The following is a 25,280-nucleotide window of genomic DNA, read 5'->3' on the forward strand; positions in this document are numbered from 1 at the left end:
AGGTGTTTGAGGTACTTGTTGTTGTTGTGGTTGTTGTTCCGGCCACTGATCATTATGATTTTTAGGTACTATCACTTTTTCTATGATCTCATCAAGCACTGTGTATTCTCTGTTTTCTTTCTCTTGTTTCTTTTCCTGCAGTTGATCCTTATAAAAACCCTTTTCATTGAATATGACTTCTCTACTCCTAATGATTTTGTGTTTTTGATAATCATAAAAGTGATAACCAAAATCATTAACACCATATCCAATAAAAATATATTTCTTTGAATTTGCCTCAAGCTTTGTTCTATTTTCTTTATTAATGTGGACAAAGGCTTCACAACCAAAAGTTTTTAAAAATGAGTAGTTTACCTTTTTACCTGTCCACACCTCCTCTAGAATACCACCATCCAAGGAACTTGAAAACCCTCTGTTTATTAGATAAATAGAAGTATCTATAGCGTCTACCCAAAATTGTGAAGGCAATCCTCCATGCAATCTCATGCACCTTGCATGCTCCGTGATTGTCTTGTTCATCGTTTTTGACACAACATTTTCTTGTGGTGTTCCTGGAACTGTCTTCTCTCTACAAATTCCATTCTCTCAATAGTTCTTATCAAACCCTTTGTTGCAATATTCACCTCCACTGTCTGATGTGAGACACTTCAACCTTTTTCCTATCTCATTTTCAACCGAAGCTTTCCATTTCTTGAAAGTATCAAATACATCTGATTTATTTCGAATACAATAAATCCAATTTTTTCTGGTTGCATCATCAATAAAAGTAACATAATAACGAGAGCCACCAAGAGATGATACCTACACAGGTCCCCATACGTATGTATGCACAAGCTCTAATTTTTCGCTCTTCTTTTCTTTCCCAACTCTCAGGAATCTGACTCTCTTATGTTTTTCATAAACACAATTCTCACAGAATTTTAAATCAACATGCTTCAAACCTAGCAACAAATTTCTTAAGTGAAAAATTTGCAACCCCTTCTCACTCATGTGCCCGATCCTATGATGCCACAATGCCATATCTTCTCTTGTAGAGGTTAAAGCATTAACAGAATTAGAAATACCATTGCATAAATACAATGTACCAACCTTTTCTTCTTTTGCTATTACCAGGGATCCTTTAGTGACCTTCCAAGTTTTACCTGTAAAAGTAGTCACACAGCCTTCACTTCCCAATTCCCCTATTGAAATAAGATTTTTCTTCAGATTTGGAACATGCCTTACCTCCTTAAATAGCCATTGAACTCCAATATGATGTTTTATGAAAATTGTACCCATTCCAATGATTTTATAGCATTTATCATCACCCAATTGAACCTATCCAAAATCGCGTTGAACATAATCATGAAAATGTTTCCTACGAGGTGTGGCATGGAATGAGGCCCCTAAATCTACCACCCAGGCATCAATAATATTTTCTAATGAAACAATTAAAGCATCTTGCAACACATCACCTGTCACAGTCGCTTCATGATTGTTTTCTTGTTGCACATCTCCTTCTTTTCCCTTCCGAGACATGTAGTCTTTCTTCAGGTGTCCTTTCTTCCCACATTTCTAGCACACTATCCTTGATATGGACTTGGATTTTCCTTTTCTTGAATTACTGCGATATCTAGGACTCTTTCCTCTTTCCATTTTTCTTCCCCTACTCTCTGCATTCAAAGCATTACCTGATGTCTCACCAGAGCTTTTCTATCGCATTTCCTAACTATGGATTGCACCAACAACATCATCAAACTTTAAAGTACTAGATCTAGAGACAAAGTTACTAATGGCCATAACTAAACCATTCCAACTTTTTGGCAATGAGCATAGAAATAACAGAGCCCTAAATTCATCATCAAAAGTTACCCCTACACAACTTAACTGAGTGGTAACTGTATTAAATTCATTCAAATGATCAGTAACACATCCACCTTCTGACATTTTCATATTAAATAAACGCTTCATAAGAAATACCTTATTTGAGGCCAAGGGTTTTTCATTTAGTTTGGCCAATGTTGAGATTAAACTCTCTATTGTCATTTCCTTTGAAATATTAAATGCTACCAATGCCGCTAGGCACAACCACATTGTTCTAGGTGCCTTTCTATCAAGAATATCCCATTCTGTGTCTATCATACTCATCAGATTCTTTGCCTTTCTGCTCACTGGTTTGTACAGATCTCTCTAATATAGATAATCTTCCATCTGCATCTTCCATGGTTGGTAGTTTTTTCCGTTAAATTTTTCGACCCTAAAACTACCATCTTCCGCCATTGTTCCCACTCGAACTAGGAACCCTTCTCTCCTGTGAGTTTATCGGTTAAATAGACCTTTGGCTCTGATACCAGTTGTTAGAAAATTATATATTGTAGAGCAATGGAACACATAAAATATTGTAGAAATATAAACACAAAAAATGCATAACACAAGAGAGACACAGATATACGTGGTTCACCCAGTTTGGGTTACGTCCACGGAGAAACAGCCAGTACTTCCTTTTATATTATCCAGGAAACTGAAGAGATACAACCTACTACAAATCTATTGTAATTACATCATCACTCTTAATCTCCTCTGTCCTCCTCACTCAGAATACATATATACATAGATGCAATGCAATTCCCTCATATATAGCGAGGGGTTTCCTTCTAGGGAAAAAAATCCTAAATTAAACATAACTTCTACCATCAAATCTCTGCCTAATGCACAGCCCAAATTGACTACAAAATCACAACGTTTTACAAGGAAAATTTACATCTATTTTTAGCTTCGAGGGCGCTGCCCCCGATCCCATGCTACAGTGGAGCTCCCAAAGATCGTAGTTGCCCCCCAGACCCCCCTTGCAGCATTTATTTTACAGGTGGATTTTCCGACCCATTACGAATTGGGGTCCAATGCAGTGATACCTTTGAATACAGAAGATAATCAGGCTCCACACCCAACTAGAATCAAAGAAATTCACAGCTCGTGAACTTAAAGAGACAAAGGAAGCCAAAGGCCAAGCAAAGAAGGAAGTAGAAGTCAGTGCGAGAGGACAATCATTTGAATTGATTCATCTTGAAAGTTCAGACCTAAAGTGAAGCCATAGCGTAGACAAGCGATCTATTGCAAAGACTACAAGGAAAATATTTTGTAAAGAATTCCTTGAAGATGTATATTACAATCAAACATTTCTTGACAGAATAAATCTATAGGGTTGGAGCCCTTGGGGTTGGCACCTTAGAATTGGAAGGATTGGTGTCCTTGGAGTTGGTTCTCCTAAATTCAAGGTTGGTGCTTGACAAAACTCATCAGATATTGTATTCAATCTTTTTCTATATTTAATAAAATCATTTATTTGGTTAAAATTGTAAACAATCTAAACTAGTAATAATAACAATTGAAAAGAAATATTGATTCACCCCCCTCTCAGTATTTCCAACAGAAGGAATCCCTTGATACCAAGATTCCAAGCCATCCTAATCAATGTGAAGAACAATTTGATCCACTCTTTGTCCAACCAGATACAAGTACCAGAAGCCCTCTACATACTATAAATACGTAGAGAATCATGATAATGTAGGACCATGTCTAACTCCCCATCACACTTCTCTACTGAGTAGTCCACCTTATGCATTCCAAGAGTAAACTCTTGAACACACAACACAATCCCTGTGTGGATGAAGTCTCTCCCACATGAACTTACCCTAGTATCCTCCTACTAACTAACCTCCCATGCTAGTGAATTCCCCCATGCCAATAGAAAACCAATAGATTCAAATGTCATATCTAAATAATATCCTCCTGTAGCAACCATATCACCCCTGTGGGTAGATGAATCATGAAATCCTATGATGCTCGGATGCAATGCCAGTATGAGAATAGTGCCAGCATGCTGACGTTGCACCACTCTGACTATGACAAACTTCCCATCATGTGCGAATTATATCCTCCTCTCCTGGAACTTGATGGCGAAAAAATTGTGAAGGCCAAACTCATGATGCCCTCACATCTCCATGGTATCAATGTCTATCCATCTACTTCTAATCTTAATCCAGAGTAGTAATAAGGAAAATTGGCCTTTCCATGTGGCAAAGGATTTGGTTTTCCCCCATATTTCAAACCAAGACTGAGATGAGTTGCTCTCTAACCTAATCCCACTCATCACAAAATAGAGTGACCAATCATCCAACTAAATCCCTTGATCCCATAGCCATATCGGATGCGACAAAGTACTGACAACTTCTGGCACCAAATCGTACCATGTCTTGAGTCCTTGCTTGCAATTAGTATATGCACTCTATACATCCTGAATTAGTCCAGTGTGTGCAAGATTTCCATGTGCCTTTCATACCACACAGTGAGATCTTTTATCTTGTCTCCTATAGATGCTACCGAAAACTGCCTAGAGTCTAAACATACACCTACAAAAATAGTCCACCAACCAATGTATGTTCTCCTCACACATACCATAATGTATCACCCAATATCTGTCATGCATCCCCCTAAATGTGGGCTCAAGGGTGGAGCACATGCTACCCCTGTAGCATATCAAACCATCCCCAAGCCTACACTTGCCAACTCACACCTTGACCATATGCCACGACTGTAAAGCCTCCCTCCCGATGCACTATTTCTTGTCCGACTATCTTAAATGAACCTCCTAGGTCCTATTTCTTATGACGAGAGCATGAAAAAACAATATCCAAGTCCCATGTATCAATGTGCAATGTTGGACAATGATAAATGGAAAATCACAGTAATTTGCGTGATCAACTTGCTCTCTAAATATGGGTGTGCCAGCCCTAATGGTGTGCCTAACATCCCCATTAAGAAATCTCTCTGGTGGAAACACTCCAACAACCTATTGTGCATCATCATGCTCTGTCGTACATAACTATGCACCCCTTCAATCCTCTACATAACACTGAACTTTGAGGCACAAATCCATACACCACTAGATATCAACGCTCACTATGATACTACCCTATACCATATGGCATCACACATGTGTCAATGTATCTGACACTCCACTAGAAAACTCAATGTGGGTTTAGTCACTCCTCCCACTCCATGGTGGAAATCCATGCACCACAACACACTGTCATGCATCTACATGCTCACATGCAAACCACTTCTTGATTTTGCGTGCTCCTACATGCCACTAGATGCCATGACCTAAATTCGAGATAGTACATGTCGTCCAACACCCTACCTCTATCACCACCTCCATTTTTGCATCACCATACCTTCTTATGCATTGGCCTTGCCTCCAAAATTTTCCTAAAAGAAACGAGGGGTGAATCTCCTATGTACTAGTGGCAATGCCACCACTTTGTTTCTCCTCCATGACCATTGTGCCCCACATAAATAGAGAGAACCCTTAGCCCCATACAATGCGCTATCTGGTAGCCTACCAATGTGACCTCATCTAAAAAATCGCTGCCACAGTATGTTGATCATCATGTGACTCCATGCACAACCAACATGCTTAAACAACTTGCGGAGTCTACCGGCTCCCCTGTCAAAGCAACTTGTCACTAATGTTGACAGAGATCTGAAAGGGTGTGGATGTTGAGTAACTCAATTTGTCACATTTCCAATTCCCTCAACATCAACATCCATGGTGTTGTGGGGAATCTCACCTAGATCCAAAAAATCGCCATCCTACATCTCAAGTATATGATAGGAAGCCCCTCCTAGATCCCAATTCCATCCTAGGCCTCCAATATCCCCAATTTCTAGAATATCTTGCTTAGTTTTAGTCTCGACTACCACCGTGTCCATAATTCTAGCCCACTCCACTAGGTACCAACTCAGAATCTCACACCATCCCACCCCAAGGGAAAGGTCAAATGCATGCGTACACGTATGCGCAACAAATCCAACCTGTGAATGTTGCGCTCTGCGAAACTCATTTTTCCTCATCTCACAATCATGGTCAATACATGAGATATGTCTAGGTAACTCTGTCTCTCCCTCTCCATTATGTAGAGGAAACCTACTAGTTCTACAAGACACGTCTATGTATGTCTAAAGAGGGTTTATTTGATGCTTCGATGTGTATCCTAGTTGTACCATTACGAAATCCAATCATTCCCCAACACAAGTTAGTTTGGAAGCTGAGTTAGCATAAAACACTCCCATGCCCTCCAACTCCTCGTTCTGCTATAGAATGGCCTCTCATACTGTCATGACCTTCTCTTCCAAGGCTAGAAGACCAAATTGGAACTAATGAAATTATTGTGGGCAGCTATCATCTATAAACTCAATCACATCTATGGATGCCTTTATGTCTCCAGGCACCTCATCAATGGTGGATATGTCTCATGGTACCTCATCAATAGTGGATACCTCTATGTCTCCTTGCACCTCATCAACCTTACGTAGGCAGTCATCATATGGAAACTTTTTCATAGGTTTGGGTGCCTCATCTATGGATACCTCCTCTATGGATTTTCCTATAGGTATATGCTCAACTGTCTCCATAATGGTGTCAATTGAAGCTATCAAAGGAATCTCCAAAAGGGTTACTCCTGTTAGCTTTGTTGGTGTTTGGCCCAAAAATGGATCCAAAACTCTCCTAAAGTCTCCAAATTTTGCTTAAAATCATGAAAATGGATCCAAAGATGCTCCAAAGCACTCCCTAAGTCTTCAAAAGTGCTTAAGATCATCTAGAGATTGAAACAAGCGAGGGAGAAGAGCCATTGGAAGGGAAAAAATGCGGTATCGCGAGGCTAAAACACTTCAAAAACCATGAAAAACCATTATTGCAAGCTTAATACTCAAGAATGTATAGTAGCCATTAGATCTGGCTGATCAACTGCCCAGATCTAAGTGGAAAATCATAAATCGGCAAGCAAAAAGGACTTCAGGCACTAGAAATCGGTAGTAGACAACACCGATCAGTGATTGTCGATGATTGGATCGGAGGGTTGCAATCGGCAGAGTGAAATCGGTGGAAGTGAGTCGGCATTATTAGCACAGACTAGGGGGAAGGAGCGATTGCAATCGGTGACTAAATGTGGATCGTTAATTCCGCGCGCAGATCGACGGCCCATGTGACATTGTCGGATCGCTATCGGCAGAAACCATGGGGCAGGAACTTTGCATATAAATATGGTGCGACCCGATAGCCAAACCCAACGACAGTAGATATGATGTTTTATAATATTTCAAGTCCATGGATTGGCCATTTTTAATGTATTTGATGTGTTTCTTTTATATAACGAAAATATGAAGGGAGCCTTTGCCAACAGCGATGGCGATGAAGCTCGGACCCGAAAGGGTCCGGGAAGGGAAATATATGACATTTGAAGTCTACGGAAAGATTTTTTCCAAATTTTTTTCGCAGTTTCAACATATCTCCAAATATAAAGGGAATCATAGAACAAGATGAGTGTGACATGCAACAACGAACCAAGGGCAGACCCGATAGTTAAAGAAACCCATGTTTAAGGACTTTTTAAGGTTTGGAAAAGCAGAAATGGGCAGGTTTTTTGCTATATACAGTGTTTTTCTGTATATAACATAAAAATAGTCATTTTTAAATGTTTAAGGGATTATAGAGGCCCAAGGACCCATTCCACTACATGGCAGAGTCTAGAAGGCACGCTGCCAGAAATTAAAGACTAGAAAGGCAATGAAATGGGCCACAGAGCAACACAACACGCGCAGCTCCTCTCTAAACAAATAGAATAGTCATGGAGCAGCACAGTGCAACAAAGCAACAGAAATATCATGGAGTAGCATAGCACAACATAGCAATAGAAATATCATGGAGCAGCACAACACATCAATAGCCCAGTATAGCTCATCAAAACTAGCATCATTGGGTATCTCTGGCATGAGAGAGCTCCCAGACAGTGTAACAAGCTACCCAAAAATATCTAAATAAGGTTATTCTTCTATCAGAAGAAGAAACCTCCAAGACATGCTTGCCTTCAGGGAATCAAATAGTTAAGGGACAAAGTGGATAGATTAAGACTCCAAGCCTGCTAGAGAGTTTAGGAGCATTGTAAAAGGCTATAAATATCTGAAATTAAGATGTAATATAGGTTCAAACTTCTGGAGATTTTTCCTCCTCTGTTCCTTCAAACTTCTCATCTTCATTCTAGCAATATAAGCTTCTCTTGCTATTATATGTTCAATGTCCATTCTCTTTACTGTTCTATGCTTGCACTTGAACAATACTTTCATGTTTTCTTTTCTGTCTAAGGTGAGATAATTGTCATCTTATCTCTGCTTTGATGAATTATATTTGCAAGCTTCTTTACTGCCTATAGCTAGCCATTCATATGTGATCATATATGCATCTTCCCATATAGTCAATATTCTCTTTTGCTTCCTATAACTAGCCATTCATTTATGTTTATGTATGCAATTTGTTGGTATAGTCAATTTTCTCCATCTATCCATTGAATCTATAAATTATTGAGCATTAGTGGTCTGACGTTGCTACATACATGCAGGACTCCACCACGCCTTGTGGTATAATCGTGTGGGTTGTGGTGGGTAGTCCTTTTACCTCCTGGCCTCTGACAACCATAATTAGTTTGATTACCCACTCTGTCACCCAGATCGAGGGTGTGTTATGGTCATTCTCATTATGTCTAGTCATGATAGTCATCTTGGGTTAATATTTCTCTTAGTGGGTCCATTCTTATATCCCTTGGTTGTATAGGCCCTGTTCTATCCATGTGTCCTACTTGCTGGTTACACACCTAGTTGGCCAGGAAATCTGCCACTTTATTCTCTTCTCTTTTTATGTGCTTGATGATCATATAATCAAACCATTTCATTATTTCTCCCATTTCTTGGATCAAGCTTGTTCTTCTCTAGCTTCGGCTCAGTTTGTCCCATGCCTTTCCGTTGTAGAGTTTCTGCATCATGTTGATTACTAGTAATGAATTCCCTTCAACTTCCAATTGTTTATACCCAAGCATGACAGTTATTGTCATTCCTTGTCATACTGCCACAAGTTCTGCTTCATTGTTACTCATCATGCCGCAATGTGCTGAATACAATAGTCTAACCCTACCTTGGCAATCTTTGAAGATGTCTCCTATCCCTGTTATAGCCAGGTTCCCTTTGGAGGCTCCATTAAAGTTCAATTTAATGAATCCTTCTATTGGTCTAATGAAATTATGGGACAATTCCCTTCTCTTCCTTGTTGCTTTCCATGTACGTGCTCCCACAATTTCTTTGGCTAGGTTGAGCTTTTTTTAAATTCTTGCTTCCAGTGGTAAGGTTTCCTAGTCCTCTTGTTGCCATTCTTCTGCTAGGATGGTTTCCTTGATATGTTCTATTACGCCCTTCCATACCTACTATGGAGTGGATTCCTTATTTTTGAAGATCCTCTGGTTCTGTTACTTCTGTATCATCTAAAGATTAAATCCTATTGCTAGCTCCCAAGCTCTATTAAGAACCGGGCTGATAAAGTGACCTCATCCCCATTGTTGGATTGTCTCTCTTATGCTCTGTTGATTCCTATCCGTCCTTTTGAAAACCCCATAGATGGCTTCCCACTGTTGTTGAGCGAACTAGCATGAATTCATTAAGTGTTCTATATTTTCATTGTCCCACTTACATAGGCCACATAGGGATGGGCGTTGCATCCCTCTTTTCTAAAGTTGGTCCCATGTCAAAATTCGACCTTTGCATGTTAACCAGAGGAAGTGAGCAACTTTTGGCCACCATTTTCTATGGCAGATTTGTTTCCATAGATGTTGGAGTCCTTCCTGTTCCTACTCAGTTTGTAAATCATATGCTTCTTTGACCATGAAAGTCCCTTTCATAGAGATCCCCATCTCAAGATATGAGGTCTTGTTCTAATAGATAGCTTTCTTGTTCCCATTTCTTTTACATAGATCTCTCTCTGTTCTTCTTCTATACTTTAACCCCATTCTTTTGGGTTTTCCCAAACTCTCCACTCCTCCTCATTGTGGTCTTCTTTCCAGAACTCATCTACTCAATTTAGGCCTACATCTTTTGAGAATTGTAGAAGATTTTTGAATTCATGTTTTACATTTGATTTTTCTCATTGTTTCCAAGCCTCATCCCAGAACTTTTCTGTTTTTCCATTTCGAATTTCCCAGAAAGCATGGTTTGTCATTATGTCCCTATTCTGGGTTGCCAGGTTCCAAATTGTAGATCCTATTGGTGGTTTTGCATACCTTAATATATCTTCTGCTCTCCTTGGCATATTATACTTCCTCATTCGTATTCGTTTCCAGAGGTCTCCTCCTCTTGCCATCCATCTCCACCCCAAGTTGGCTCCCATAATTTGGTTGTTGAGGTATGGATCCCTCAGCCCTAGGCCCCCTCCCTCCTTTTTCCTGATCAATCCTTGCTAGGAGATCAAAGCCCATTTTTCTACTGTTGAGGCCCTCCCCATATGAATTTCTTGAATATTTCCACCATTTTCGAGCATGCCCCTTTTGGGGTTGCCATCCCAAATAGTTGGTGAATCAGAATTGATTACAGGACTACTTTTACCAGGACTACTCTTCTCGCAAGGTTTAGGGATCTAAAAGACCAATTGGCTAGCCTTCTTAATATCTTTTGTATAGTCTGCTGCCAATTTTCCATCTTAAGAGAATGATTGCCAAGGGTATTCCTACATACGTTGTGGGTAACTCTCCTACCCTGAATCCCAAAATTCTTGCAAGGTAAGTTCTTACATTACCAGTTGTGTTGAAGAAGTAAGCGCATGATTTCTCCTTGTTAATTTGAGTGCATGAGGCTTCCATGAAGAGATCAAGGATGTATTTCATCCTTTTGACTTCCTTGAGAGATACAACATACAATAACATGATATCATCCATGAACTGTTGGTGGGTTATCAGGAGATCATTCCCCCAAACCCTTATCCCTTTGGTTCTATCCTCCTGCACTTCCTTTTTGATATACCTTCCTAACCCATTTTCAATGAAATGAAAAGGAATGGGGATAAGGGATCCCCTTGCCTAAGACCTCTGGTGGCTTTGAAGGTGGATGACGGGGTTCCATTTAAGAGGATTGAGAAGACTTGGGTGGATATCATCGTCGAGATCCAATCTATCCATCTCTTTCAAAGACTAAAGACCTCCAAAACTTTCCTCAAGTATTCCCAATTTAATCTATCATAGGATTTGGATAGATCCAATTTAATCATCATTCCAACCATCTTTTTTGATCTTAGTGAGTGCACCACTTCTTGGGATGCTACCAGTCCATCTAGGATTTGTTTGCCCTCCACAAACCCTATTTGTTCTGGGGATATAATGCTAGGCAAAATCGGTTTCAGTATTTTAACTATCAGTGTGGAGATACTTTTATAAATAACACTACAAAGGCCAATAGGTATAAAGCCCTGCAAGTCATTTGACTTGGAGGTTTTAGGAATGAGAGAGAGGGGAGTGGAATTTGAACCTGACCATACCTTTTGATTTCTTATAGATTCTTCCACCACCTCCGAGATGTCATTTCCTATGAACTTCCATGCAGCTTGATAGAATTCTGTCGTAAAGCCATTCAGTCCCGGGGCCTTATTTTTCTTTAGTCCTTTCACCACTTCCTCAACCTCCTCTATTGTAGTTGCTCTCATTAAAGAAAGATTTTGATCTCTCATAGTCATATTGGGTATTTGGCTACATATTCTACGGGTTGCTTCTTCCCTTTCCTCCCATGGTTCCATTAGAAGATCTTTGAAATGTCTAACCAGGGTTTCCTCCATCTCCTCATGCTGAGTTTGTTGGACTCTTCTTCATTTTTCAGTGAAAAGATTCTATTTCTCTCTCTGTATTGTACCATCGCTTTGTGGAAAAATTTGGTGTTCCTTTCTCCCTCCCTTAACCAGTTCACTCTTGACTTTTGCCTCGATAAGATTTCTTCCTGTTTCCTTCTTTCCTCTATTTGGCTAACTAGTCTACCTTCTTTTCCTGCTAATTCTTTACTACACCCTTCCCATATCATTTCTTGTTGTATTGCCATCATCCTTTGAATTAACTGTTGTTGGTCTTGTATTATGTTCCTAAATTCCTCTTGGTTCCACTTCTTGATTTTTTGCTTCATTTCCTTCAGCTTAAGCTATAACATTTTCATTTTGTTTCTTCCCCTTTATTCACTTTGCTTCCACCATTCCTCTACTTTCTTTATAAACTTAGGGCCTCTAAGCTAGAAAGCCTCAAATCTGAATGGCCGATTTTTAGGATTGGCTTTGAGATCTATCTCTAATCTAATCGGCCAGTGGTCCAAACCCATCCTAGGTAATATCATCACTTCCACAAAAATGTCTCTACTCATAATATACTAAGATATTAGGAATCTATCTAATCTTGAGGAAATATGATGCTTCCCTCCTCTTCTGTTATTCTAGGTGTGTATCCCATTATTAGTTAGGTTATCCACTAGCCTCTGGTAATTTATGGTTCTGCAAACAATTCCATATCTCCATCTATTCTTCTTACAACTCCGTTTTTTTCATTCAAGGATGTAATCATGTCGAAATCCCCTCCTATAATCCATGTTGTATATTGGTGTAGACCTCCCACATTTACTAAGTTTCGGATGAAAGTCCTTCTTTCTCCTGGGATATGAGGACCGTAGACCCCTGAGAGTAGAACCCATTGTTTGGATCCAATGTTTCTAAATTTGCGAGAGAGGATTCTTGGCATACTTACCCACTCTTCAAATCTTACTTCTTCAGGGTTCCAAAGTATGGCCAGACCTCCTGCACTTCCTGTAGAATATTTTCCTACTATCTCATACTTGGGCTTAATGTTTCCCATGATCTCCTTCAGTTTTAGTTCATTTATCTTGGTTTCCTAAAGTAACATCACACTAGGTTTATCTTTCCTCAGTCTTTCTTTGAGATATCTTGATTTCCCTTTACTGTTTAGAACTCTTATGCTCTAGGTTGTGATTATCATTTCAATAGTTTGGTTGGTTGGTGGAATACCTCTGATAATGGCAACACTCTTCCTGAGTTAGCAAGAATTTCTCCCACCATTTGGATGGATTCACTCATGGATCTTCTTCCCCTCCTTTACCTGATACTCCTACTTCTTGACCCTGTCCCCCTATGATCCTAGATGCTCGGGTTTACTTATCATGATTGTTCCTAGTTTCATTTTATATTGTGGAAACATTTCTTTGTATAGCTACTTTTGGTCTTCTGGGATGAACCTCTCGTCTAGGTGTCTCCATTCCTATAGTAATCGTTTCATCACTTATTCCTCTTCACTAAAATCTTCTTCTTGTGGGTCTATCTCCATCTGGCTTTGCTCCATCTATATTTTATTTACTTCCCCTTTGTTTTCTTCAACTGTTTTGATTTGTTCTTGCTTTTTCCCTTTATCTTTCTGTATTAGCTCTATTGGTTCATCACTGCTTTCCTCATTGATCTCTTCCATTTCCTCTTCTTCCAACACAACGAATTTGTTCTAATCTTCTTGTTCCTTCTCTTTCTATGGGTTTTTATGATTACTCATCAGTTTTTGGGTCATTTTCCTTCTGTCGACCTCTTGGAATCCCCCTTTTATTTCCTTACCAGATCCTTCTTCCTTTTTGCTTCCTTGAGTGGGCTTTGGGAAGTTCTGAGGGAAATATCTAAATAGATTCCCATATTCATGGTATCTACAACACTTGAAGGGTATGTGCTCATAATCCAGAGGTTGTTTCCATATTTCATCATGATATTCTACTTCTACGCAATCAGGAAGAGGTTCTGTAATGTTAATATAAACACAAATATGGGCATAAGAAGTGTACCTCCCTATTCTTGTTGTGTCAGCCACCTTGATGAAGGTCCCAATCAAGTTACCTATTCCTTCCAGGATTTCCGAGTCCCAGAAATCCATTGGGAGTCCGAATAGGCAAACCCAGATTGGTGTTGCCAACATTATTGAAGAAATAAGGGCCATCTTCAAATACCTTCTCTTTATCTTCTAGGTTATAGAATATGATTGAAAATAAGCCTTTCACTCCTCGTTTCAAGTCTATGTGCCCTTTCGGTGGGGCATGAAAGGGAGTGGTAATTTCACACTCAGAGAAGCCAGAGAGCAGCTAGAAAATACAGAGCAAGTGGAGGTAATGCAATGGAGCAATAAGGTCTGGGATTCCATGTTTTGGCCTAAGATAAAAACCTTCCTTTGGCTCCTAACGCGGAGAAAAACACTTACCTGGGAGAATCTGTGCAAAAAAGGATTTAATGGCCCTTCTAAATGCCCTTTGTGCAATATGGCTGAAGAAATAATGAACCATATCTTCAACACCTGTGAGTGGCCTAATCACCTTTGGAGCTGGGTGGAAAATATAATGCAACAAACTGACAGAGAAAGGGACTCCATACAAGACACTATCATGAATTGGCAGAGCGAGTATTCGAACAATTTAATAATCAACAGTATATAGAAGGTCTTGCCAGGTTTTATAACTTGGACCATATTGAAAGAAAGAAATAGAAGAATTTTTCAGAATGAGCACAGAAATATAAAGCATTCGCAAGCAACCTTAACCCAAAACATAAGACAATTAATTCTGGTCAAGTGTAGAGAAGAACCTGATAACCAAGCTTCGGCTAGGGACCAACGAATTTTGAGAACCTTCAATTTGGAAGCTGGCCGAAACATGGGAACCACAAACTGCAAGCAAAAACCAAGCACCATGCTAATTGGCTGGAGTCGTCTGCCTGAAGGGTTTCTAAAGCTGAACTTCGACGGTGCCTCGAGAGGTAATCCAGGTTTAGCGGGCATTAGAGGTATCATACGTAATAATGTAGGGGAAATTCTTCACATTTACAGTAAAGCCCTGGGGGAAGGAACCAATAACGAGATGGAATTTGCGGCCATGGAAAGAGGACTCAGGATTCTCAGAATGAACCAAATTGGCAATGCAGTGGTTGAGGGTGATTCAGAGGTGGCAATTACAACGGCTAGGAAAATCTACAGGGGAGGGAAAGCAAGCAAGGTTACCAAACATTGGCGACTAGCCAAGGTCACAGACAATATCACTAAATTGCTGGAAGAAATGAAAGGCCTGATTTTTCAAGCGGTGCGGAGGAAGGATAATACGGTTGTGGACCACCTGGCGAATCATGGGATTGAGCACCCCAACACAATGTGGGACAGCTGTTGGCAGGATATAGACTGCCCGGAGTTAAAAGAGAAATGCATGCAGCTCTCTAGGTTAGATCTAGGTGACAGCAATTGAGTACGAGTAGAGGTCTAATAATACAAAGTCATAATTTGATGAGACATGCTGGCATGGTAGGCTCCATTAAGGTATGGCAGGGTTCGAAGGACATGTGAGATAGGTGCAATTATGACGAGAGTAGGTGATAAAGAATGGTGCAGGTTACATGATCTGTGATTGTATGAGCCACCGAAATCTGATCAGGAAGGGGGACACTTGGCAGGAAATGGAGCAGGAAGGGAACGATGACCGTAAGGGGATGCAAATAAACCATAACCCAAACAACTCACCATCACAAAGTAATTATTATGATTTGACGTGCAAGTTGCATAGAGAAAGGCGATCACGCACAGGTAACATCCCTGGCATCCGATATTTAACCACTACCAAAGACAACGGGAAAAGCATTGTTTTATCATGTAGCAAAACATATCCTTTCCATTCTGCTAATAGAGACCAAAGGAACACAAGGAGAGTAAGAATAACAATGGCAGGGGAAGGCAGCCGCGATGCATCTGCTAACAAAGACCTACGGAACGCGAGAGAGATGTATGAAACGCGGACATCGAAAAGGAATAAGCGTAAGATTATTGACTTGGAAGCCATGGTCCAGGAGGAGGAGAAAAAGCTTTCAGAGCAGGAAATTGGAAAGGATGTGGACTGGATACTAGACCCAGGAACGATCAACACACAAGCAACCCAATTCATCAGAACCCAAGCAGAAGGCTGGCGCATGAAGACCCTTCTTGTGAAGGCACTGAGTATGCAGGGAGAGTATGTGGAGCAGCTACGAAAACTGCAAAATTTCTCAGAAGCTAAGACGGAGGAGAACATGGCGATATTAGAGAGCATTGAGTTCATGCTGAGTGTGCTGGATCAACAGGTTGACACAATCGACAAGAAGCTCACGGTTCTGATTAAACTCTTAAGGCATGTCATTGGTCAAGACAGCAAGCCAGCTGAAGTGCAGAAGGGTGAACCGACAAGAGATCAGCAGGGAAATCAACCTAATCCTGGACAGGTCAGCATGTCAAGGTCTGTACCAGTCCCGGAGACTTCCAAACAGTATCTGATACTTTAGTGTCTTAGGAGCTATATCCTCAGCGATCAGTTTCTTTGTCTCAGGGGCTAGTTATCCTTGCGGCTTTCTTATTTGCAGGTTCGTTTGTTTACTATCTAGGGAGCCTGTCAAATGTCTTTTTCCGACAAGTCTTCAGCTGTTTGTGTCATCCTGTTAGCTTTGGTACTCTGCCACCATGCAAGGTGTGCTGTTGTTAGTTTTCAGTTAGTCTGAGGATCCTTTTTGATCTTTTTGAAGGTAGGCCTGTTGTTAAGTGGCCCTTAGTCTGTAGAGGCAGAAGTTTTGTACTATATTTTTCTTTATGTTAATATAAAAAGCTGACTTACACAAAAAAAAAGTCTATGTGCCCTTTCGGTTGCCAACGTTGTTGTACCTATTTAACCAATTCCTTCTCTGTAGGCTAGGCCCCTCTGAATTTGCAGATCAGTGCATGGTCTTTCATAAACCCTCTATATTCGTCCAGTTTGTTGTTGGGGATGAAAAACCTTGGTTTTTTTGCTGCTCTAGGTAGGCATTTTCCTCCCAGAGCAGCTTGCTAGCGCACTCCCATGACCAGTACGACCTTGCCCCTTTTTTCCTGACTTCCCGTAGTCCCATTTCTGCTTGCTTCTCCTGTCATCACATTATTGTAGGAGGGCATCACTCCCCCCTAGGCAGGCTCAATCCACACCTACCCCAATCGATCTCGCTCTATGACCCGTGGAAATGCTCCCTTATCCTAATCTACTGTGGTCTCCCCTGCCCTCTGTCGTTGTCGCAGGCCTGCCAAGGGAAAACCCTGCATCAAACCCTAGCCAGTGACTCCACCATTAATTAATGTAATAGTTGATCAATTGATTATGTTTGATTTCTAAACATTTCCATCAACAACAACAACAAAACCTTCCTTTGCAAGACATGTTATATAGGTTCCTCTGTAGATCTTCCCTCTACTTATGGAAGCATTCTTTATTTTTTTAATCCATAAAGATTGTCACAGTTAAATTGATGTTGATGTTAGAGAAATTCACGTTTGAGTAATCACACATACTAGAATGTTACGCCTTATTTTTGGGCATCCTCTAAACTTATTTTCTACCAGACTTAATAATAAAATCCCTAGATTAGAAAGGAGAATATTTTGGTGCCCATAGTGACAATTTTGGGACCTATCTCAACGCCTATGCGGTTACATAATCCCTAGACATAAAGCAATTCCATCAAATTGCAAGATATGCACAGTATGAGCATGGTGGGGAAACCTCAAACTATTTTTGAAGAAGAAATACAGGGGGTTGAAACAAAACTAATTCACCATTTTCATTGTCCTCAATACATGGGAAAGTGTAGCAACTTTGGAATAATGAAAAGCATGTCTTTTTCAGATTATGAAATTTTATTGGCCTTGCTAAGATTTTTTGGTTAATACATGCAACAAGGTCAATGAAAAATTTCTTCTTCCTTTATTAAATCATATACTGAATACAAAAATTTGTCATGCTCTATAAAAAAATGACTTATGAAGAACTCATCTCCTTTGAATTTTATTTGTTCTTGCACTTCCTTGAGAAAAATAGGTTTCCTCCATTATAATTTTCATTGACTTCGAAAATTTGAATGCCTGAAATATTCACAATATCCATTATGCTTCTTCTATGATTACTTAACGAGATATCTCCAATGCAATGATTTTTTGCACAGAGGGGAAGTATAATTATCCTCTTAACCAAAGTTTTTATTGTTTTCACAAATTTGCATGTATGGAAGATGAATTATGTTTCTGTATGTGATTACTTACATGTATTGTAATGATTTATTACACGAGATAGAAAGTTGTAAGTCATAATCTGCTTGTCTTGCACAAAGGTCAAAGAGGTTGTTTTCTTGTTGGTGCTAGATTACTGAATTTGTGTGTTTCCATGGGTATTAATGGAATGCTTGGGTAACATTTCTTGCTCATGAGTTATCATCTCAAACAATGTTGGTGAAATCTAATATTCTCTACAGGTTGAGAGGAGAAAGGGCTCAATATGTCGGCATTGAGGGTGGAGTTGAATTTCTCGTAACCCAAAGAGGAATATGATACAACGTTAGAAGCGAAAAAGTCCATTATGGGTGAAAAGCTACTTAAAAATGATGAATTTGAATGGCTAGAGGATCTCGTTGGCGGGCTTTGAGTTTAAGGGTTTTGTATGAGATAAAACCTTACTTGATGAGCATCATGATTTCACTTGCCTTGAGTATGTCCCTTAGATTGAGCCTCTCGTGCTTAGTTTCACTAAGGGAGCCATGAGCCAGGGCATAAATGAAAAGAGGAACACTCGTACCATATATAGGCAAGCTTCATTATCCTTTTCATTTCTCTTATTCATTTTTTATGAAAATGATTCATATTTACACAGGCATCATTGTCGAAGATGAAAATCCTAACAAACTTGTTGCACATCAAGCTGATGTTTGGGGAATTTCCTTAAATAATGAAGGTATCTACTTAATGCTTCTGTACTTTACACCTTTGAGTCTTGGAATTAGAGTCACAAGGGGGTGTCATGTCTACAGTCATTCCTAGAAATTCTCTCATTCCAACTCCAAGAGATGATTATTGTGGTACAAAGTGTGATAATAAAGTAGAAGTGAATTTTGCGCTATATGAAGGTGAGAGAGAAATGGTTGCACATAAAAAAAAATTTGGGTGAATTTCAGTTGAGTAGAATTCCACCAGCCTATTGTGGAGTGCCAAGCATTAAAGTTTTCAGAAGTGGACACAGATGGAATTATGATGGTGTCAACTTGATGCCTTTGATGTGCATACACTTTTAGGAGAAAATCAAAGAGACCCAAGAGATGAGAACCATCCATCTCTAACAGCACAACAATTGCCCCTATTTTGGGCATATCATTACCCTACAAGGGTTGGGCAATAGCCACCCCCTTTGAAAAAAGAGGAACAAAAGGGCCACCTCCTTCAAGGGAAGAATTGAACCATTTGGTGGCAAGCCAGAAAATCCATCCCCATAGGATGAACAGAAGAATGCACCTCCAAAATGATGGGGAGAGCTCAGAAAAACCAAGAAAAAATTGGAGGAAACATAACAGATTGCAATAGAGCATTGTCACGAGGTGGCATAAAATTCGCCGTGGTTTCAAGCGGGAAGATAGAACAATGTTCCTTCAAAAAGTATGAGCACAAACACAAGAATATCCAATTTAATAGTAGTATTCCAATTTTTTGTTAGCTAAGCACTTCATCTTACAATTTTTTTACGTGAAAATAAAAAATTACAATTTGAACCGCTTAATGGAAGAAACAAGGCATCATTTTTTGGAGCATAGGGACTTGATATTTGATCACCATCCAATTCAAACAGAACATCAATTTCCCATATTTTTGGCAGATCATTACCTTCCAGGTGCTGGCCTGCAACCACCCTTTTTGAAAAAACAGGAATAAAAGGTCGACCTACCTCAAGGGCAGAACTGAGCCCTTTGGTGGTAAGGTAGCTAAAATAGTACCTCGAGAGAAATATAAGAATACACCTCCAAAATGATGGGGGAGGGCTATGAAAAACCAAGAAAAAATGGGAGGCATCATAGGATATTGCAATAGAGCAGAGTCACTAGGTAGCATACAATTCACCATGGTATCAAGTGGGTAGATAGGATAGAGTTCTTTACAAAGTGATGAACATAAACACAAGCATCTCCAATATAGTGTTTTTATGTTAATTGTTTGTTACCTAAGAATTTCATCTTGCAAATTTTTGACCTGTAGAGAAAAATTTACAATTTGGAGGGCTTCATGTAAGAAACAATGCATCAATTTTACTTTTTTATTTTAACTTTTGAAACCACCTACAAGAATCATTTTTTCTATGAATTAAGAGGACAAGTATGTAACATTTTCATGGTTGGTTTACAACTTATATCATGGGGACTGACGTTGTACCTAAATTTCACTTAATTTAAGTGAAATGAATATTATAAAAAACATCACTATAGTTGTTGAGCTTCATTTTATGGATTTCATGGTGATGCAATGCAATATAATATTCCCTTCAAAGCTGAAATTCCATTTAAGCATCTCAGCAAAAGTAGAACTACCAGAAGAGTTCAATTACCTTTTTAATTAAACCCTTGCAGTAAAGATGTAGAGGTTACAAGGCTATAAGACTTTTAAAACTAGAAATGGAGGTATTAGGTCAGAAATATCATAGTTCGATAGAATATATTACCTATTTTGTTGTTTGTTTGGTTTTATGCTTCCCTATGATTTACAAGCTTCACCTAATTATTTAGTGCCCTGCAATAGGATATCTGTATGGTGTGCATAGGGGATAGATAAATTATTTCTTGTTTCATGACAAACCCTAGCCATTGACAGATTAGAAATGTACTTTTACATACTACTACATTGAAAGAAAACCTTAATAGTGATGGAAACATAAATGAAAATACGTCTAAAGAATCTATCTCTAGTTTCCAAGGCTTTGAATCTTCTGCACCTTGTCTAAGAGATTCACTACATGATAAATGGGACATTTCGTTTAAGATTTCATTTCGTATTCGTATGTTTTTTCAAGAATCAGCCTTTCTTCCAAATATTTGAAAACCCATCTCGAGTTCAAGGGCATGATTCCTTTCCTTTTTATTAACTACCCAACATTTTGAATACACCATTTCATTGGATTCAAATGCAACAATATTGGAAATATTCTTTTTAAAAGATTCTAGTAGCTTGGAAGCAAACAAGATGATTTCATCTAACAGTGAGAGCAACTAAGCTTGTAGTTTGTCAAGTATGTCCTATAGCTCTTGATCAAGCATCAACCCAAAGACACATCCTTTCCACCTGCTCCATAGCCTCTCCAAAAGGCTTCCATTTTCCCTCCTTAGAGCATCAACTTCCCACTTGTACTTCTCCAAGTGCTAGCTCGAAACTTTCTCTACACCAATCAATCACAGTTCTTCCCTCTACAGTTTGGCAATACAATCATCTATGTCTTGTGGGCTACTATCGGCCTTCTCATTTATAGCTTACAAATGTACCTCAATTATCCTTTCCTTGTCTTTGCATAGCCTTTGAAATCTTACAAGTGATTTCTACCACTCATGATTTTCCCTTTTATTTTTTCTTGAATTTTTCTTGCTTGAATCCTCATCATCTTCTGCTTGTTTTGTTTACTTATGTGACTCTAGCAGAGATTCCCTTAACTGAATAATCTCATTTTCAACATTCTCTATTTTTTCCCTATAATCATCAATGTGATATTCAAATTGTCTCACCTGGGTTATTAAGTTAATTTCCTTATTATTCAAAGACTAAACATCTCTTTGATCAAGTGCCACAATTTGTTATGCCAAGTCTCTAACTCTGTCTCTCAACCTCCTCTCTTCTAACTTAATTTTCTCTATTATAGTTGATATTATTTTTTTGCTTACTAAGCAAGATGCAATCTGTTGTAATTTTTTTTAAGTTTCCAAAGAAACCAGTACGGGTCCCCAACTTGGCTTCTTAGGCTAGAAAACAAACTTGATACCCAATCAATAATTGTAATCCTTCATATTTTAGATATCAACCATGAGTTCCCCATTTCCTTCATGAAATGTCACTACCTCCTTTGTTTGTATATGTTTAGCACCCAATATTTTCATTCTCAACCTCATAAATTTTATTTAGCAGCTCCTTTATTTGCATATCAACAAAATGTTCTTGAGTGTGAATCTTTTTAAAAGCTATTCCATCTCCATCTATTATCTCCCTTACAAAATGGTACTTAATATCACTATGCTTAGTCTAATTATGATAAGTCATAATTAAGTTGGTTTTCTAGCCAATGAAATAACACTTTCACCCTCACATAATCCGCTCATGTTATTCTATGTTCTTATAATTTTACCATAACCAAATGTTGTAGCGGCAAATTTCCATAGTGAAGTAAGCAACTATTGAAATAGAACGTTTCTCTTAGTAAGAGAATTTTCTAAAAATTTTTCCAATAATCTTTATTTAATATTTATTCTATTAGAAATATGAGTTTTTGTATTTAGCTATTTAGTTTTTCATGATGATCTCCCAAATTTCTATTCTTTAGGTGTACCTTTACACTTTTAATATTAATTCCTTAGTTTTATTTTTTAGATTTAGATTAGCCGCATCATTATTATATATTAATTTTTTTATCTCATTCTTTAGGGAACCACAAAATCTCCTTAAATTCACCTGGAAATACTTTTTTTTTATATTCCTTAATGAAGTTTTTCTTTATTCTCTCAATAATTTGGCCCAACACTTGCATTTTATTTCGTCCGTTAGTCACATGAAAACACATATATTTCCGTTCTTATTTCAAGAGATACTTTACACCTTTCTGGGGCAACTACTGTCAGTTACGTTGAATGTGTATGCCTTGATGCGATTTACTCCTTAAAACGCTATGCTTCCCACGCCCACGAAGCCACGATGTCTCCGGAAGATAAAGATTAAAGTTTGAATTGTTCCTTCATACCTCATCTTATGACGTGTTGTGTTGTGTCACCGAATTCATAGCTCTGTAATATCACCGAATTCATCATTTTTACCTTTATTGAGCTCTAAAATCATTTTCATTGTTTTCCTTGTAGCTCCTGATTTCATCTCTCATGCTTATGAGGGTATTCATCCAATTAAGGGAATCCTCTTATGAAATATTTCCACCTAAATCTTCCTCCTGGTTAGGAATGGTTCTATCCATATTTTATTATACCATTATGTTGTTCATTCTTCTATTTTTATTCTATACATTATGTATTCTTATGTGTTGTCATACCCACAAAATTGTCAACTAAATCAAGCATAATCCCCACCTTGGTATGCCAGAACCATGCATGTTGACCTAAAGTTATTGAAGCAACCACAACCCATGTATGTTACATCTTTTTGAAAACAAAAGGACAAGCAAAAACTCCATCTATGATAGTAATCACATCAACTACTAGTTCAAATCAACATTCATTTAAAACAAAAGACGAAAAAATTACACATTATTCAAAGATCAACCATCTTGTTCAGTTCATTGAGAGTTTTCCAATGATATAAATTTTACCTCAATATAAGTCCCTTAGCCCATTAAATGGGTCATTCCGTCAAGATAAATCTATGTTGCACCCACATTACTACACTTGGCCCACATGGTGTCACACCATTTCCATGTGGGGCTCTACATCGCACACCCACCATATTAGTAATCTCACATGCTTTAGTTCCATAGTACTAGTTACCCAAGGTTGGTATTATTTATCTCCCTTGCATCACTTCTCTAGGCCAATATTCTTAAATCCTTGTCATCACTTTAGTGATTTAATATTGTTTACCTCACTGGTACCAGATACATATTACTGCATTCTTTGGGCCTACATTCTTAAGTAGTGATTATCTTCTTTATTTAATTAAGTTCCAATAATGATAATCAAATATTAAATAATGGACAATCATTTAATCTTGTATATATCATTCAATGGTTTGTACGTAGAAAACATTTGATTTCAATTACACTGTTCATTTCATTAACTAAATAAAACATCCTATAAACTTCCCTCACTTCTCTAAAAATCTTGCAATTTTGTTCAACTTGTTCAAAGAGATATGATTATAAATTTACTGAGGTTGAATACAAAGGTAATCGTACAAGAGGAGTTGCATGCCATATTTTAAAGATTATTGATCGTCTGAACAAACTAAGCTACTTTATTCTTAAGGCATTCTGGTTAAATAAAAGAGCATAAACACACAATTTCTCATATCAATCATGAACTAAATATTGAATAGGAAATTCCAAACATTCATTAAAATTAATACACACAAAATATCTCACACTAACCATAAGCATATCATTGAACATCATATTTCATGATTTAAATATAAAAATGTAATATATTTATCTATATATCTTAAATTGGCTAGCAATTGAAGGAGGGACTCCCACTCTCCACCCAACCATAAACAAAGTACACAAGAACTTTCTTATAGCAGACCACCTCCAAGCTAGATTGAGCTTCTGAGGAAATGCTTGCTCAGGGAATTCACACCAAAGGATTTGTTTAACACTTAAGATTATGTAGCCCACTATCTAGTTGGCTTATCAATTTCCCTCTAACAACAAGCACCAAGGTCGTTTATTAGTTGTACTTACAACAAGCACTAGTGTGGCTTATGGGTTGTTCCTAATAGTGGGTAGTAGAATGACTCACTCTTTCCTCTACGTTGACTCTCACCCAAGGTTCAAATCAAGTGTTCTGAGTATTAGGTGTCAGAATCAACTTCCTAGTTGATTTATTAGTTGTATTTTCATTATAGGCATCACAAGGTTATGATGTCCATTGTCTAGGTGGTTTATCAACTACTCAACAACCACCACAATGACTGAAAATTCCTTTTCAACTACTTTATGATATATACATTCAAAAATGGAATTTAAAAAATGAAAAATTTTAGATTATAAGCACCAAGATGGATCAAATTTCTCAAGATGCAAATATTTTTCAAGTTTTGCACTATAAAGGTGGTTTTCAGCTCAAAATATGTAATCCCTCTGTGTGTTTGTTAGATATGTGGCTAACATGCATCTGAATTGGTAATAGATCAACCATGAACAATGTTTATTACTGCATTTAACTAAAATTATCCTATGTCTAGCCTCCCATAAACTCTACTCTCATTTCTCAATTAATCTCTACACTCATTTCCCAAAAATTTATTCTTTCTAGTTGTCTCTCTATAACTTGAGGATAGGCTAAACTAGAATTGGACAAAATTTGAGTGATCATATCATAGTTTATTCCTACATGTATGATTATATTTAAATGGGAGTGTTGTGAAAAAATTTCACTTAATTATAATAAAACTTAATTAAACCTAAATATCAAAAGAAATCATAGTCCATGAAGATTGTATGGTGCACAAGGTAATGAAATCCACCTCTTTTCCTTAACGATTGATAGTTATAGTCTTATGGGAATGTATAATGAGATGAACTAAGTGGATTAATTACTCAATACAAACAGTTGGAATTCGAAAGGTACAAAGGTAATGAAATAACTCTCTCAC

Source organism: Pinus tabuliformis, chromosome 1_2 (genome assembly GCF_031772625.1).
Source record: "Pinus tabuliformis cultivar Carrire ecotype Pingquan chromosome 1_2, CPIR1, whole genome shotgun sequence".
NCBI lineage: Eukaryota > Viridiplantae > Streptophyta > Pinopsida > Pinales > Pinaceae > Pinus > Pinus tabuliformis.